Source organism: Choristoneura fumiferana, chromosome 30 (genome assembly GCF_025370935.1).
Source record: "Choristoneura fumiferana chromosome 30, NRCan_CFum_1, whole genome shotgun sequence".
NCBI lineage: Eukaryota > Metazoa > Arthropoda > Insecta > Lepidoptera > Tortricidae > Choristoneura > Choristoneura fumiferana.
The window spans coordinates 244921-261123 of NC_133501.1; the positions used below are offsets into that span (position 1 = coordinate 244921).

General features: G+C 37.6%; 1 long non-coding RNA gene across 1 annotated transcript; it reads left to right on the forward strand.

Moving 5' to 3' along the window:
• Window positions 1–2115: 2115 nt before the first annotated feature.
• Window positions 2116–14365, forward strand: LOC141444613 (uncharacterized). The gene is made up of 3 exons (XR_012453189.1): window positions 2116–2155; window positions 12006–12114; window positions 13141–14365. It is a non-coding gene; the product is annotated as an uncharacterized lncRNA (long non-coding RNA).
• Window positions 14366–16203: the final 1838 nt, after the last annotated feature.

The window sequence follows — 16203 nt, forward strand, 5'->3', positions numbered from 1 at the left end:
TAAAATTTTAACCGTCCTTCAAAACTACCTTGATTTTTTATTTATTTACTGTCAAGGCATGTTTTATTAACTACCATTGCTGAAATTAGATCCAAGCCAAGCAAGCAAGTGTGGTGGTGGTGATAGATGGTTTGTGTGATTTGTGTGTGTTCTTACAGTGTGGAGGTGGAGGAACTGCATGAACACGCATATTTTGCATAAGCTTAGCTATCGTAAGGTCGCGGGTGAGCAAGGAAAATTATTTAGTCATTAAATTGCTTTATATAAACTCGAACAGGTCCAATTTTAAAAAAAAGCTCAAACAAATACCGACTTATTTCTTATTAAGTGCCTAAATGCCAAGTTTCATGGGTTTTATTTTCGACAGCGACGAACTTCCACCATATAAAATTTTCATCCCCTATTTCAACCCTTAAAGCCTTTTTTGCGATAAAAGATAGCCTATGTTCTTTCCCGAAGGTCTATTCTATCTCTGTACCAAATTCATCCAAATCGGTTCAGCGGTTTTGGCGTGAAAGCGTAACAGACAGACAGACAGACAGACAGAGTTACTTTCGCATTTATAATATTAGTATGGATTTGTCAAGTCTCAAGTCAAGCTTTAGAAAAGACTCCGGCCATCGTATCTTCTATGGTATTTTTTAACCCCCGACGCAAATAAAGGGGTGTTATAAGTTTGACCGCTATGAATGTCTGTCTGTGGCACCGTAGCTCTTAAACGGGTGGAGCGAATTGAATGCGGTTTTTTTTATTTGTAATCAGGTTTTCTAGCGATGGTTCTTAGACATGTTTGATCAAAATCGGTTTAGCTTTGCGAACTTTGAAGTGACAAGGTCGGGGCTTTTCCAACTTTTTTTTAATTTATTGTTGAACTTTAAGCGTGCCTCAAAAAGACTTAAGTCCTAACAATCAAAAAATTTACAGTATGAGGGTGTTTATTTTTTTCTAACGGTTTTTATTGAGTGCGTTTGTAGGAACAAGAATATGTTCGTAGCAGGTAGGAATGTACTTAAGATACAAGGTGATAAGGTCTGGTTTTGTAATAAATTAAGGAAATCAGAATGTAGGTACTGATTGTCAAGTATACCTAAAAGTACATTTTAGTTCTAATCATAACTCAGTTGTTCGAAAAGCCTTAGGTCTAAACAAAACTAGTCTTTATAAAGAACTCGAGTCCTCTGTAGAGAACTCGAACATGGTTTCCCCCCCGTTTTTTGCTTGATATTAATAACGGCAACAAGTAGACGTTTGAAATATTCACAGAATCTTTAGTTGTATACCTAATCACTTTAAAAATAAATATTTAAGGGGGGCTCCCATGCAACAAGCTTAATTTATTTGCCGTTTTTTTTTGCTAATGTGTAATATTGTGTAGATAATGGTACGGAACCCTTCGTGCGCGAGTCCGACTCGCACTTGGCCGGTTTTTACAAGCTTTTATTTAACCCTTAATAAGGCAGAGGCGATTTAGCGACCACTTGCATTGAGTTGGAAACTGAACCTTATTGCTTACATAATAAGTCACAATTTCCATTGTAATTATTGAAAATACGACTAGCTTAAAAAATGTCCTTTGTCAGGTATGTATTCGATAGCTGCTTTTGATTCTGTGGTAGTGTGCTCCAATAAATGGGTCCTTAAAAAGGGTTAAATTGCCCTGTTCGTTTATTTATTTGGGTCAAATCTTGCAAGTTAAATTTCCAGTAGTCCGATCGACTTGAAATTGGATAAACTATAAACTTATGTCTGGTGACAATACATAATCTGTTAGTGACATCCTGTTAGTCCGGCCAGGGCCGTCTACACAGGAACGGAACTCTTCGACGGTTAATGACATCGACTTGAAATTTGGTATTCAAATGTAGTTTGGGTGCAATACAAGTACAGTCAACAGAGTACAGCCAGCAAAAAAAGCTTGTATTTTTTTTCCGAAATCTTTTTTTTTTTGTTGTAAAATGTTGCTACCGTCATAGCAACAGTAGCGCTGGCTGACACAGCTGAGGATGATGTATTCTGTTACAGACTAACCGCCCACAAATACGCGTGCCACTTCCTCCGACCGTCAGCGACGACCTGGCCCCGGAGTACAGTAACATAGTCAAGCGGCCCATGGACCTCTCCACCATCAGAAGGAACATCAAGATGGTGTCATCAGGTCATGGAATCAGCATACAATGCAGGTTGAAATGTTTTACTTGGTACAAAACTAGTGTTCGCATATTCAATTGTTGCGTAATAGGTGATTCAAATGACAGATGTCAAACTGACTAACTAGAGTCCCTCTACTGTTTACCAGGGGGTGTCACTAGGCATTCCGCCCGCCGAGTACATACATATACAGGGTCACTCCCCATCGTTGAACGAGATTTCGTGCGACTACAACGCGTGCGAGTGAACACGCCAGCTTATGCGATTAGACAGAGAAGCATATCGGAGGCATCGATTATTATGCCTAAACCGTCACTTTGTTAGGCGGCATGAATTACTTTACTTGTACTTATTACTTATTCTGTAAATGTTACGCAAACTATCGATACTTTTGCATGTTCCAGTTGCTAAAAAGATGGCAATAACCATTATATTTGTTGGTTAAAACGTTACGCTAACGAACTAAATCTTATTTTTTGAATTTTAAAATACAATTTATTCAAATTCACTTCCGACTCTATTTTTTTTTTAATTTTTACCGAATCATCTCTCACCATTCTAGGACAATGTACACAACAACACTGTAAGGGCGTATTCATTGAAGAAAGTACGTACCTTATTGGCTAAACAGTGCCTACTCAGTAAACTTAACGATTTGTTAGAAAATTGAGTTCAAATATTTCGAACATATCAAGCACTTTTATGTGATTTCATTTTTCAAAGCATTATATCTCTGTTGGAAAAAATAAAAAAATTAAGTTACGCCTCACAAAGTACATAATCATCATGTTTCATTTGAATCATGTTAAAACAATTAAGAGTATAAGCTTGTTTATTTGTTGTTTGGTTTATACTCTTTATTGTCAAAAAGGAAAAACAAAAGGTTACAATATGAAAATGAATAAATCTAACATTAAGAGTCCGCAGCAAGCTTGATTCTCCATACAAATCGTAGTTACGTCCTTATTTTAAAATAACAAGTAGCATCATCATGATTTTTTGTAAATACAATGAGATAAGGCATATCTAGGCCTGAAATTAGTTTATGACTCTTGAAATGGTATTACAAAGAAAATAGAACGAGTACAAGTTTTGCATTTTAAGAGCCAAAAACCCTGTGCAGTTCGGTTAAATACTACGGCCAAAATATAGTTCAGATTGAAGTCAAAACCTATTTCCGGCATCGACTAAACTATGTAGTTTCATAAGAAAAAGCATTTTTCCGAAATGATTTTGTGGTTTTCAAATGAGAACGAAACTACGAAAATCAGTAAAAAAACTATACATTTTTTATGCGAATCTGCAGCGAATCACTCTAGCGCGGGGGAACGGTACGGGGGAGGGCGGTACGCGCCGCCCTTTGTCCTTGGTTTACGCTGGCCCTGCGTGTGCGTGCGTCGCTCGTTAGTAGTGACTCGTCAGCTGTGCGCGAGAGTTACGTAATATTATTTTGGTGAATTCTCTTCGTATCATAAACGCGATCTAACTACTTACGACTTGGACTGATAACGGATTTGATATTTCTTGGTGATACTGGTGGTGTGTGTGCACATACTGTTCGACGACCTTGGCTTTCTTATATGGACTTTGCATTTTTATGTTACAAAAATGGATAAACAGGGTAAGTACCTACCTAGATGCATTTTAGTCAATATTACCAAGTACTTATAAAAAATGGGTCCATATATCGGCTCGCATACTGACAAACGATGATTTGGACAAAAAATAATTATGGTTTTACTAGAAAAGAGAAAAGAGTACCTATGCGAACTATGGCGCTCCCATAAAAAATAATTATTAATGTTCTTGTTTCCAGAAGTGAAAAGATCATCGAAGACAAGATTATGGTTATCGGCTCGTAGGAAAAAAAAGGACCGGCTCGTCATAAAAAAGAAAACATTAATCCTAATAGGTAAGTTATAACTAGGACAGTAGCGTAAGATTTTTCTTCCTTGTCCTCTATTACAAGCTTTTATTTAGTTTCACCTGTCCCGATATTTGTCTGTAATCAAATCTTGCATTCGACCAACTTCTAGCAGTCGGATTGACTTGAAATTTTGCATAATTATGTAAATTGCGTGACAATACAATAATCTGGTAGCTGACATCCTGGTAGTCCGGCCAGAATCGTCTCCGAAGGACGGAACTCTTCAACTGTTACAATGTTATCGACTTGTTTTTGGTATAGGTACAAAATAAATGTAGTTTGGGTAACAATGCTAGTAAAGTCGACAAAAAGTACAGTCAGCAAAAAAGCTTGTATTAAAAATGAATTTTCGTACTCGTACCTTTATTTATTATTTTTGTACGACGTAGGTACACCACACAAACTTGTTATTTCACTTATACAGGTCATAGCACTGTAATAGCACATTGTGTATTAGGGCGGTAAGTAAGGTATTACGAACGAAGTATTACCTCTGGTAGTCTCTGTTATTACTTTGACTAATGGCGACTGACGTCATTTCACCATGTATGTATTTTTCACATGTGCAGTACGCTTGGCACCGGAGAGCATGCCAGTGAGCAGTCTGATAGTGATAACAATACCGATCCTCCACCTCAACCTCTAAATTTAAGCAGGTTAGTGTTTTTATTATTATTTTTACTAGTTTACAATCTTTTATTTAACTTGCAATGTATGTACCTATGTACTCGTATGTATGTATGTGAGGCTCAAATCCTGCGAGTTGAATTTGACTCAGTTTCAGTGGTCGAATTGACTTGAAATTTGGTATACTTATGTGAATTGCGTGACAATACAATAATCTGGTAGCTGACATCCTGGTAGTCCGGCCAGGATCGTCTCCGCAGGACGGAATTCTTCAACGGTTAATGGCATCGACTTGAAATTTCGTATGATGTAGTTTAATAGGTAACAATGCTAGTAAAGTCGACAAAAAGTACAGTCAGCAAAAAAAAAAGCTTGAACAGATTTTTTTTTTACCAAAAACTTATTTCACAGCTACTTACGTTTTTCACTTGTAGTTTTATTTTCGCTCTTGACTGCAACTGCACTGAGACTAGTACCTACTCGTACCTATATTGACACGGCTATTAAAGATGATTTCAGTTTATTATCTTGATCGATGTACACCGCACTTCTGTTATTTCACTTATACAGGTCATAGCACTATAATATCCCATTGTTCATTAAGGGCGATAAGTAAGGTATTACGAACGAAGTATTACCTCTGGTAGTCTCTGTTATTACTTTGACTAATGGCGACTGACGTCATTTCACTATGTATGTATTTTTTACATGTGCAGTACGCTTGGCACCGGAGAGCATGCCAGTGAGCAGTCTGATAGTGATAACAATACCGATCCTCCGCCTCAATTTCAAAATTTTAGCAGGTTGGTGTTTTTATTATTATTTTTACAAGCTTTTACCTTGCAATAGTTGCAATGTATGTACCTATGAATGTATGTGCAGGTAAAATCTTGCGAGTTGAATTTGACCCACTTCTTCCACATTTGGTACGGAAAAGTAGTTTGGATGAAAATGCAAGTACAGTCAGCAAAAAGCTTGTATTAAAAATGTAGTCGCGCGCACAATATGGCACCGAAAATCGAAACGTATTTTTTGCATAGCGTCACCGGCGTTAGAAGTTTTCTGTAGTAGTGTACGCCTCATAATGCAGTATCAAATATTTTTATTTCACCGTATACTCTGATTTAACCTTGCATGGTATAAATATAACGTAACTTTTTTTTTCCTTTCAGAAATTTGAGTCCGAGTACTCCGTCCTCGACACCATCATTACAAATTGAACTTGATCATGATAGCAATGAGGAAGTCGTACGTAAAATGACAGGTCGACGAATTTTCAATGTTCAATATTTATTTGAACAAATGAAGGCTGTGGATCATAGTCCATTTAATTGCAGCTTTAAAGATATGGATTTTGTGAAGGAGTCGAGAATCGGATTCCAGTCAACTTTTCTTTTCAAATGCAAAATGTGTGGCAAAAAAGAAGCATTTAATAATGAAAAACTAGAGTCTAAAATTAATAAAAATGTTGTTCAAGCAGTCGTATGTTCGGGTAGTGGCTTTTCCCAATTAGATGAGCTTTGCGCTCATTTAGATATGCCATGTATAGCGGAGAAAACATTTGGGAAAGAGAATTTGTTGCTTGGGGATGTTTTAAAAGATATCTCTTTGAAGAGCATGTTTGAGGCAGGACTCGAAGAAAAACAAATGGCAATTGAAAAAGGAAACGTAGACGCTGATGGCGTTCCCTACATCACAGTAGTAGCGGACGCATCGTGGGGAAAAAGATCATATCGTACCAGCAATTATAATTCATTATCCGGGGTAGCGTGCATTATTGGGTATGAAACTAAAAAGGTTCTCTTTTTAGGAATACGGAATTCTTATTGCTCTGTATGCGCTGTTGCAAGTAATAAAAAGATTGAGGTCAAGAAACATAAATGTTTTAAAAACTGGTCTGGTAGCTCCACAGCAATGGAAGCCGACGGTGTAGTAGAAGGTTTTAAATGCAGCATAAATATGCATGGCTTGAAATACACCAAACTTATTGGTGATGGCGATAGCAGTGTCATGAGTGCTTTAAACGAAGCATTGCCATATGGCCACTCCACTGCTATACACAAAAGAATGCAGTAATCATTTATTACGAAATTATTGCACTAAATTGAGAAATTTGACAAAAAAAACTGAAAATAAACAAGGACCTGTCCCTATTATCATGAGGAAATGCCTAAATGATAACATATTGCGACTACGAAAGGCAATTAAAGGAGCAATAGACTTTTCTTCGAAAATGGAAGGGAAAACTTTTACTGAGAAAGTAAATGAATTAAAAAAAGACCTACGAAACGGGCCTTGCCACGTTTTTGGTGAGCATGCCAACTGCAAAACATATTTTTGTAATGGCCCGAAACCAGGCGAAGAAAACTTCATAGGCCAAATGAAAGATTGTGGCTTGTGGTATGACATATACACCGCTATAAGTCCTATTTTAAACAATGCCGAAAGTCTCCTTATGGGGCAAACAAACAATATTGTTGAGCAGTTTAATGCACTAATCGCAAAATTTATAGGAGGCAAACGAATAAATTACTCCCTTCGTGGATCTTATGAGTCCCGTTGCTACGCAGCTGCTACAAAAAGAAACACCGGGAGTCTTGTAGCAACCATGAGTAAAGTATTAACAAAAAATGAAGAACTGGGGACTTACACGCAGAAGTATGAGAAGAGGCAGGCAGAAAAGGCGAAAAGAAAATCAAGCCAAGACAAAAAATCAAAACGAAGAAAACGTATCGCAGGACCCGATGAACATTACGGTGATATCGAAAAAGAACCAGATATGGAAGTTGAGCACTACGAAAAAAGAAAACAAGCACTCTTAGCAGACTTTTCAAAAAGTAAAATAGAACTTGAAAATATCCAAAAAGATACCGTTGGGCAGGCAACGAACCCTGAATGGATCAAACAACGAAAAATACGCCTTACTGCGTCAGTGTTTGGTCAAATATGTAAGAGAAGAGCTGCCACGTCGTGTAAAAATATTATAAAAACACTCTTATATAGCAATTTTAAAGGTAGCGATGCTACTAGATACGGCAATGAGAATGAGCCCATCGCTTTAAAAGAGACTGAAGCTGCACTAGGAGTGCAAGTATCACCTTGTGGGTTATACATCCTCGAGGAACACCAGTATTTAGGCGCGAGTCCCGACGGAGTCATAGACGAAGAAACAATTGTGGAGATCAAATGCCCAGCTTCGGCGGCAAATATGACGCCAACAGAAGCTATTTTAAAGAAAAAAATTACTTTCTGTGTGTTGGACGAAAGTGATCCTCAGAAAATAAAACTGAAGCAAAATCACAACTACTTTTATCAAGTACAAGGTCAGTTAAATATTACAAAAAAAAGATACTGTATCTTCGTGGTGTGGACTCCAAAAGGCATATTATTCGAAAAAATCGAAAAGGATACAGGATTCTGGGAGAGCATATTAAATAAATTGAGAAAATTTTACATGGAATGCATACTACCTGAAATTATAGATCCGCGTCTACCTAGAAAGTTACCGATACGAGAGAGTTCTTAAAAATAAGCGAATTTTCATACTTGTATGTATTAAAAAATAAAACACAATATTGTATGACTTTTTTTATTTTATTCAATACACCCAATCTTCAATGTGTCCAATCAAGTTGATGTTGTAGTCTATAGATATTATACTTTTCACTTCTCATGCTCGTAAAGTTCGTTTTTATGCTGAGATTAAGCGACATAAAATGACTTTTTATGCTCTAGTGCATAAAATAAAATCTTTGTCTAAGACCAAGCTAATCAGGTGTCAACCAGCCACAAACAGAAAGTTTTTAACTTTTTTATTTATTTATATAAAACTAAAAATTAACCAAATCAATCAAAATAAATCAATAAAATAAAAAAATAGAATTATGTATATAGTAATTCATGAAAAATAAAAGAAACATAGTAAGTGAACCATTGTTTCCACTGTTGCTATTTCCTCGAATTAATCGAAGTAAAAAGCAGTGTAAAACTCGAGCATTAAACCCATTTTTCCCTCGACGTGTCTATCCACCCTCGCCGTACCGGAACGAACGTCTTAAAATCGTAAACGTCGTAAAATGGCTCGTTTTATGCTCTTGTTGTACAATCGACTATTTCACTTCTCATGCTCGTAAAGTGCGTGTTCATGCTGCATCTAGGCAACATACAATAACTTTTTATGCTCTAGTGCATAAAGTAGAATCTTCGTCTAAGGTCAAGGCAATCAAGGTGTGAAACCACAAACAAGAGTTTCTACATATTTTTTTATTTTTTTACACCTAAAAATCAATCAAATCGATGAAAATAAATCAATAAAACTAATATAGTAAAGCATGAAAAATAAAAGGTACAAAATAAGTGAACATTTATTTTTACTATTGCTATTTCATTTCTTCGCAAGCGAAGTGAAAAGCAGAGTGTAAAACTCTAGCATTGAGCCCATTTTCCCCTCGACGTTTCTATCCACCCTCGCCGTGGCTCGGGTGGCTATATGAACGTCTCGGGTAAAATTGCTCGTTTTATGCTTTTGTTGTACAATATACTATTTCATCACACTTGCTCGTAAACAGTGTCGTAAGCTGCAGGCTAACTTGGTTGCAGTCCTTAATAAAACCTAAGGGCCTTTTTTTGGCGTTATGAGTTGTTGCGCGTACTAATACTGCTGCGCGCGCAGGTTCTGCACGACTAGCAGGAGGACCTCGTGCACGCATGTCAGGCACATGCTGCGGGAGGCGGAGGGCGGCTGGTAGCTGGCGCTGCCAAGAACTGCACCAGCGGTATCGGCAATTTTTGTAACAATAATATTTTTCTTTTACACATATACAATTTTACTCGCAAATGTGATGAAAACATTGTAAGTCGCACGGGCGGTACTATAATTATGAACATCGACCTAGTCCTCAGTCTTTGACTTTGAGCTTCTAATACTCTCGTTCGTAATTTCTTATTAACCGCCCTTAAGACATAATGTACTATTACGCCACACCTGGCCATAATGTGAGTTTTACCGCCCGCTATGCGTATGGTAAAACCCACTTTCTGGCAAGGTGAAGACGTAAAATTGTGTACTCACCATGGGCAGTAAAAAAGTTTTACAGCGTAATGTGTAGTGTAATGTACATTTACGTTTTTGGAACGCCAAATAATATCCTAGCCGGTAGCTGCCCTCCCGCGCTGTATATATTATAATCTTGGTCTGGAGATGTTCTACTGTTATATTCTACTTAGATACTGCAATAATTTCACCATTGTATGAAGATATTTTACTGCAATATTGTTACTGTGACATGTCTCTAGCTCCGCCTTCCCGCTAGCGCGCTCTTGCTTTCTTTCTAGCGCCCTGTCTTACTCTAGGTGAAACAACAACATTTTAAAGCGTTAGCGCGTGATCTCAACGCGGAGTTGAGCGCTACTTGCTGCGGACTCTTAATACATTGATATTCTATGTTACATTTTAAACATTTTGATCTTATATTTTACTTCAAGATAATGTTAACAAATACATACTCATACTCATGTTGGCACTGGATTACCAAAACTCAGCATAATGGTGACCACTTTCGCGTTTATAATATTTTTAGTTTTAAGTTATTTGATACCTTTTTTATGCTTAGCTTTCCGTGCACTAATAATATATTTTGACTCTTTAAAACTCACCTATTTGTTTCTCTCATCCACTCAAAGGTTGACTGGTAGATATCCCTTAAAGGGATAAGTCCGCTTTTGTACAAGCATCTCAAAGTTTTGTAAATTTTTCTGTTTATTTTATTTTGTGCAATGAAGAGTTTTACACACATACCTACAGTATCTCTATCTATCAGTATCTTTAAGATTGCACATCGGTCTTGGGAGAAAACAATTGACAAACATTTCATTTTAATAACACTTCAAAATGAATATATGATTCAAAAGCATATTGCCTCCTGAACACTATACTATATTTATAAAAAAATTATATAGCTTAATAAAATAGTTAAAAAACAAATAAAATCATGGTCTAATTTTACCCATTCTACGAAATAGTTAACGGATAGCCTTTGCCTTGTTACAGAAAAAAAAACATACTCCACAGACATACTCCAGTGACAATGGCAAAGTCAGCAGGGCTACTCCGAAACTCAAAACTCGAAGTTCGTGTCGTGCGGTCCCTCTCGCTCTCGTATCAAACAGTGTAAGTGTCAGAGGACCGCACGACACGAACTTCGAGTTTCGAGTTTCGGAGTAGCCCAGCAGATGTCATTGTCAATGTCCGATCACTTTTTTCCGATCATGTAAGACAAAGGTGATAAGGCTATTCTTGCGTAGAATTGGAGTTACGCCCTTTTAGAATAAGTAAATATTGAAAAATTAATAACAAGTTAAATACGAAACCTAGAGAAATAAATAAACTATCAGCGTATTTGTCTTTTTAAACCAAATACACTGAACCAATAAAATTTAGGGCTCAAAAATATGAAATGTTGTCAAATTGGCTGTTCACGAGAACATCCGAACACTGGCCACCATCCATCAATCATCGTATTTATTAAGTGACGTTTTATATCAAATAAATACTGCACCTTTATTAACTTAATTATTTTACGTCAAGCTAATGCCATGCCATGTAAACTTCGGATATCTATAGAGAGCTGTTGTAACTACTAGAAAAAGGATATCGAAAATACAAACTGAGACATGGATGCACAGAAAAACCAGAAATAGAGACCAGCACTGGGAATCGAACCCAGGTCCTCAGCAATCCGTGCTGCGTGCTATAACCCCTACACCACTGCTGGACAGGAGTCTAGACACGAATTTTGCCTATGCATACATATCTCAGGTTGCTTATTTCTACTATGCTACTTAAGCAGCAGCACTACCTGGGACCTGGGTTCGGTTCCCAGTGCTGGTCTCTTTTTCTGGTTTTTCTGTGCATCCATGTCTCAGTTTGTATTTTCGATATGGTTTCACGGGATACCCGTAAAAGTAACAAATTTGGAGTTGAAATAAAAAATACAAAAAGACTCCAAAAAACCAATCAGAAAAAGGGTAGTTCCCTCTTTTTCCTAAAGATGCCATTGTACAATTTAAAGTTTTGGGGGGTTTCAACAACACTTTATTATATATTTTCATCTAAATGCGTCCGTACTCTATTGCACCTGTACAACGACTGACAAACGTCACATAAGTAGTGTGTGTCAACGCTCTATGAAACCAAAATTAGCAGAGTCTTTCCAAAGACCGATGTGCAATCTTTATGGCCGGATACTGTTAATATAAGTTTTTGAGTATGGCAGCTAAATCCAGCCATTCTTTCTGCTATCAGGACGACGGCGGAGTTCCAACGCGACCTGCTGCTTATGTTCGCCAACGCTCTCATGTACAACAGTTCTGAGCATGTCATCTACCACATGACGCAGGAGTTGAGGCTAGAGGTAACACGCTGAAGCATCGTAAATGGATTAATAAACTTTACAGTGCAGCTGGTTGCCATGGTGCTTGGTCACTTATAATTTATTGAATCAGGCGTTACATTAGGCGTGTACTTATGTCGTTATACGGCGACATTTGACAACTGACAGCTGTCAATACCTCTTTTTTTAAATCAAACAGGCCAAGGCACAAAACCTATTAATCTCACGAAACGTGTGGTTTGCCGAAATAAAGTTTTAAAGTTGAAAAAAAAAATATCTATCTACAGTTAAATTTTAAATTATACATGTATTATCAATAAAAAATATAATATGGACCATCCCAGAAAACTTAAGGTATCGAATTCTCGAAAATTACATAGTGGTTTTCATTGGCATTGCATTAAAAACAACCATGCCAAATTTCATGACTTTAGAGTCATGTGATTGTTTATTCGAGATGTTATCCGTATCCCGTGGGAATATTGGGTTAAAAAGACGCCTGTGTTATTCCACACATCCTGCTATTTGCGTACCAAATTTCATCAAAATCTATCCAACAGTTTCAGCGAGAAGCAGTAACAAACACACAGACATGTTCACGAACTTTCGCATTTATAATATTAGTAGTCACTTAAGCAGCGACACTAGCGACATCTATGCTGTAGCCCTCATCGAGAAACTTTCAGCACCCCATTGGAACTAACCGCTCACCCCGACAAGAGATGTCGTTATTAAGCAATCAAATTATTAATACAGCATAGATGTCGCTAGTGTCGCTGCTTAAGTGACTTAATAAGAAAAACAAACAAGCTGAGATATGTGGTGCATAGGGGAAATTCGTGTCTGTATCACTCTCCAGTGGTGGTGTAGTGGAATAGCACTTGCCACGGAATGCCGAGGACCTGGGTTCGATTCCCAGCGCTAGTCTTATTTTTCTGGTTTTTCTATGCATGGTTTTACGGGATGACCGTAAAAGTAACAAAAAACATGGAATTGAAATAAAAAATACAAAAAGATTCCAAAAAAACAATCTTAATCTGTCCGTAGGCCATGCGGGAACTCTCTCTGTTGGCCGCCGCCGAGTCCCGCGCGGAAGCCCCGCCCGCCTGCCGCCGCCGTCCCCGGTAGCACCAACTTGGTAATCATCTCAGCCGTAGGACATAAGCTTCCCAAATAGTCCAGTTGCTTCGGTTGGAAGCGGCCTGGCCCTATACTTCATCATCATCCCAGCCTATATACGCCCCACTGCTGGGCACAGGCCTCATAAATTACGTCCCGTCTGTAAAATGTCACATTAGCAAAATGTCCCGTTCGCAAAACGTCCCTTCCGCAAAATGTCCTTCCTTTCAATCCATTAAAAATACGACGCGCAAACAACGTTAAACTTTGATGACATTAGTGTTACCAGTGCAAGAAATTAGTTCTATTGGTTTTCCGCAATAGGGCGAGGTTTTTTATAATTCTGGCCAGCCTTTAATTTACTTCCAAATCTAGTATATAGGGCATTATGTGTCAAACTAAGTCATACATAACTAACTAATCAAAATCGTAAACTTTAAGAAACTCTGCTCATCTTCCGTGACATTTATTTGATTTGTAATTTTTTTATTTGTAAATTTTGACAGTTGCTGTGACACTACTACTGTTTTGGTAAATTTAAATCATTCGGTCCTTTTATCTTTGCAGTGTCTATTGTTTCTGATGTCGTATCAATAAAGGGATAAGTTCCAGTTAACCTTTGCTCGCCTTCCAACACTGTAGCATTTGTTTTATTTGTCATTTTTGTGTTTGCAAATTGTGACAATCATGCTTGTAATTTTGAAATTTTTGACATATTTGTTTTGTGCTTGTTGTATCAAATTTTGTACTGATTTACTATGTATTTTTGAATACCTACCAAAGAAATGTGAAATGGGTAAAAATATAAAAATAATAATACAATACAATACACACACACACACACACACACACACACACACACACACACACATACATAAAGGATTTTCATAAATAAACATAACGAACACATTTTGATCTAAGAAAAATAGAACTAAAAATAACCTATTCTAAACGTTTTTAGGGTACATTTTGATCTTGTATTCAACCTTTCAGTTTCTCCGAAAATTATGTCAAATGACCATTATGTATTTTGTTCATTATGCTTTACAAATTTTTATGTATTTTGACGCGTTCCATGTGACATACAAATTCTCGAATTAATTGTGTAAAAATTACATCTGTAAGGCCGGCTCCACACGTTGGCACCAACGTTGGCCCGAAGCGGGAATCGGTTATACGGTGGAATGAGATGTATATATTCATCCAATGTATCCATCCCATTCCACCGTATAACCGCGTCCCGCTTAGGGCCAACGTTGGTGCCAACGTGTGGAGCCGGCCTAATGGTGACACACACAAGTCACGAATGGTTCTATGTATTTATGATAAATGAACTATTGCGTTCCATGTCTGAGGCAGCCTGTGTAATGTAATTACCAATTATTTATAAGCGCTATTGTTCTCATTGTCTCATACAAACATGTTTAGTCATAAGGAATAAAGTGATATTTTGTTTATAACTTTACTTTTATTATACAAATTTAAAGAGTCGTCAATGGAATTATTAAACCCCAATTTTGAGCCTTATCACTGGCAATTTTATACAGACAGAGAGAGAGAGAGAGAGAGAGAGGAGAGAGAAAACAAAGCAAGCGCGCAACGCTTCCATCGCGAAGTGAGTCGTCTAATCTCGCATTAAGTATAATCAGAGGGGCTACTATGAATTTCGAAAATCGAAGTTCGTATCGTACAGTCGCCATCAGATACATATATCGGAACGACCAAGGTGTCCAAATATTTGAGTAGGAATAAATTTCAATAAATCCTGCACGCTGCAAATACCATTTATATCAAAACTACTGCAAAGCCATAATCATCTAAGCACTCTGTTTTTCAATGATTTCTTTGCATACGTCCAGCTAAAAATATCTGATCACACAAAATGTCAAACGTATCCCAGCAATAAGGGCGTTTACAAAGATTTGCACCAATTATAGGTACTACGTATGACATGACATGTCATGTTTATAGATATATATTATCCGACACAAGGTATATTGTCCTCAGATGACCAGATCTTTGTGAAATCACTTATTTCTTAATACCTGTTTGACTTTTTTTTGTGTGATCTGATATTTTTAGCTGGACGTATGCAAAGAAATTATTGAAAAACTTCGTGTTTAGATGTTATGGAATTGCAATCTCTCTCTCTCTCTTCAAGTGCCTCTCCAACTAGTGAAGGTTGGCAGTCAGCTCCGCATATCTAATTCGATCTTTTGCCAGTCTAAAAAGCTCCGCGGCGCTCTTAACTCCCGTCCATTCCCGGATATTGCGTAGCCACGATTTCTTCCTACGACCCACTGCTTCTTTGCCTGCCACTTTGCCATCATTTTAGAGTTGCAAGAGTTATATCTGTCATGTTTAATACGTGACCCAGATAGGCAACTTTTCTTTTTTTGATGGTCTGCATTAGTTGGCGTGACCTCCCAGCACGGCGTAGCACTTCAACGTTGGTCACTCGATGTGTCCAGCTAATGGCCACAGGCGTCTATAGGCCCACATTTCAAATGCTTCGATACGTTTCCGAGATCCGCTTTAATTGTCCAAGCCTCACATCCGTAAAGAGTATAGGCCATATATAACATTGAGGCGAGTTAAGGCTGCGACTGCAAAGAACCCTCCTCATCTCATTGAAGGCACTACGGGCGATTTCAATACGGGTCCTTATTTCACAATCACTGTCCCAGTCTAAAATTGCAATAGCTGATATAAATGGTATTTACAGTGTGCCGAATTTATTGAAATTTGTTCTTGCTCAGAAATATTTGGACACCTTAGCCGCTACGATAAATCTGATGGCGAATGTACTAGCGTACAGTCAACGCCATAAATAGGTGATCATTTCTGTACCTTGTCCCTTTCAGTCGTTACACAATTTGGTATGGCATTTCAAACATGACCTTAGAGTGACAAGTACAAAAGGGATCACTTATTTTATGACGTTGACTGTACTAGTCTGCGAGCGTCGACACGCGAACACAATCGAGGGTA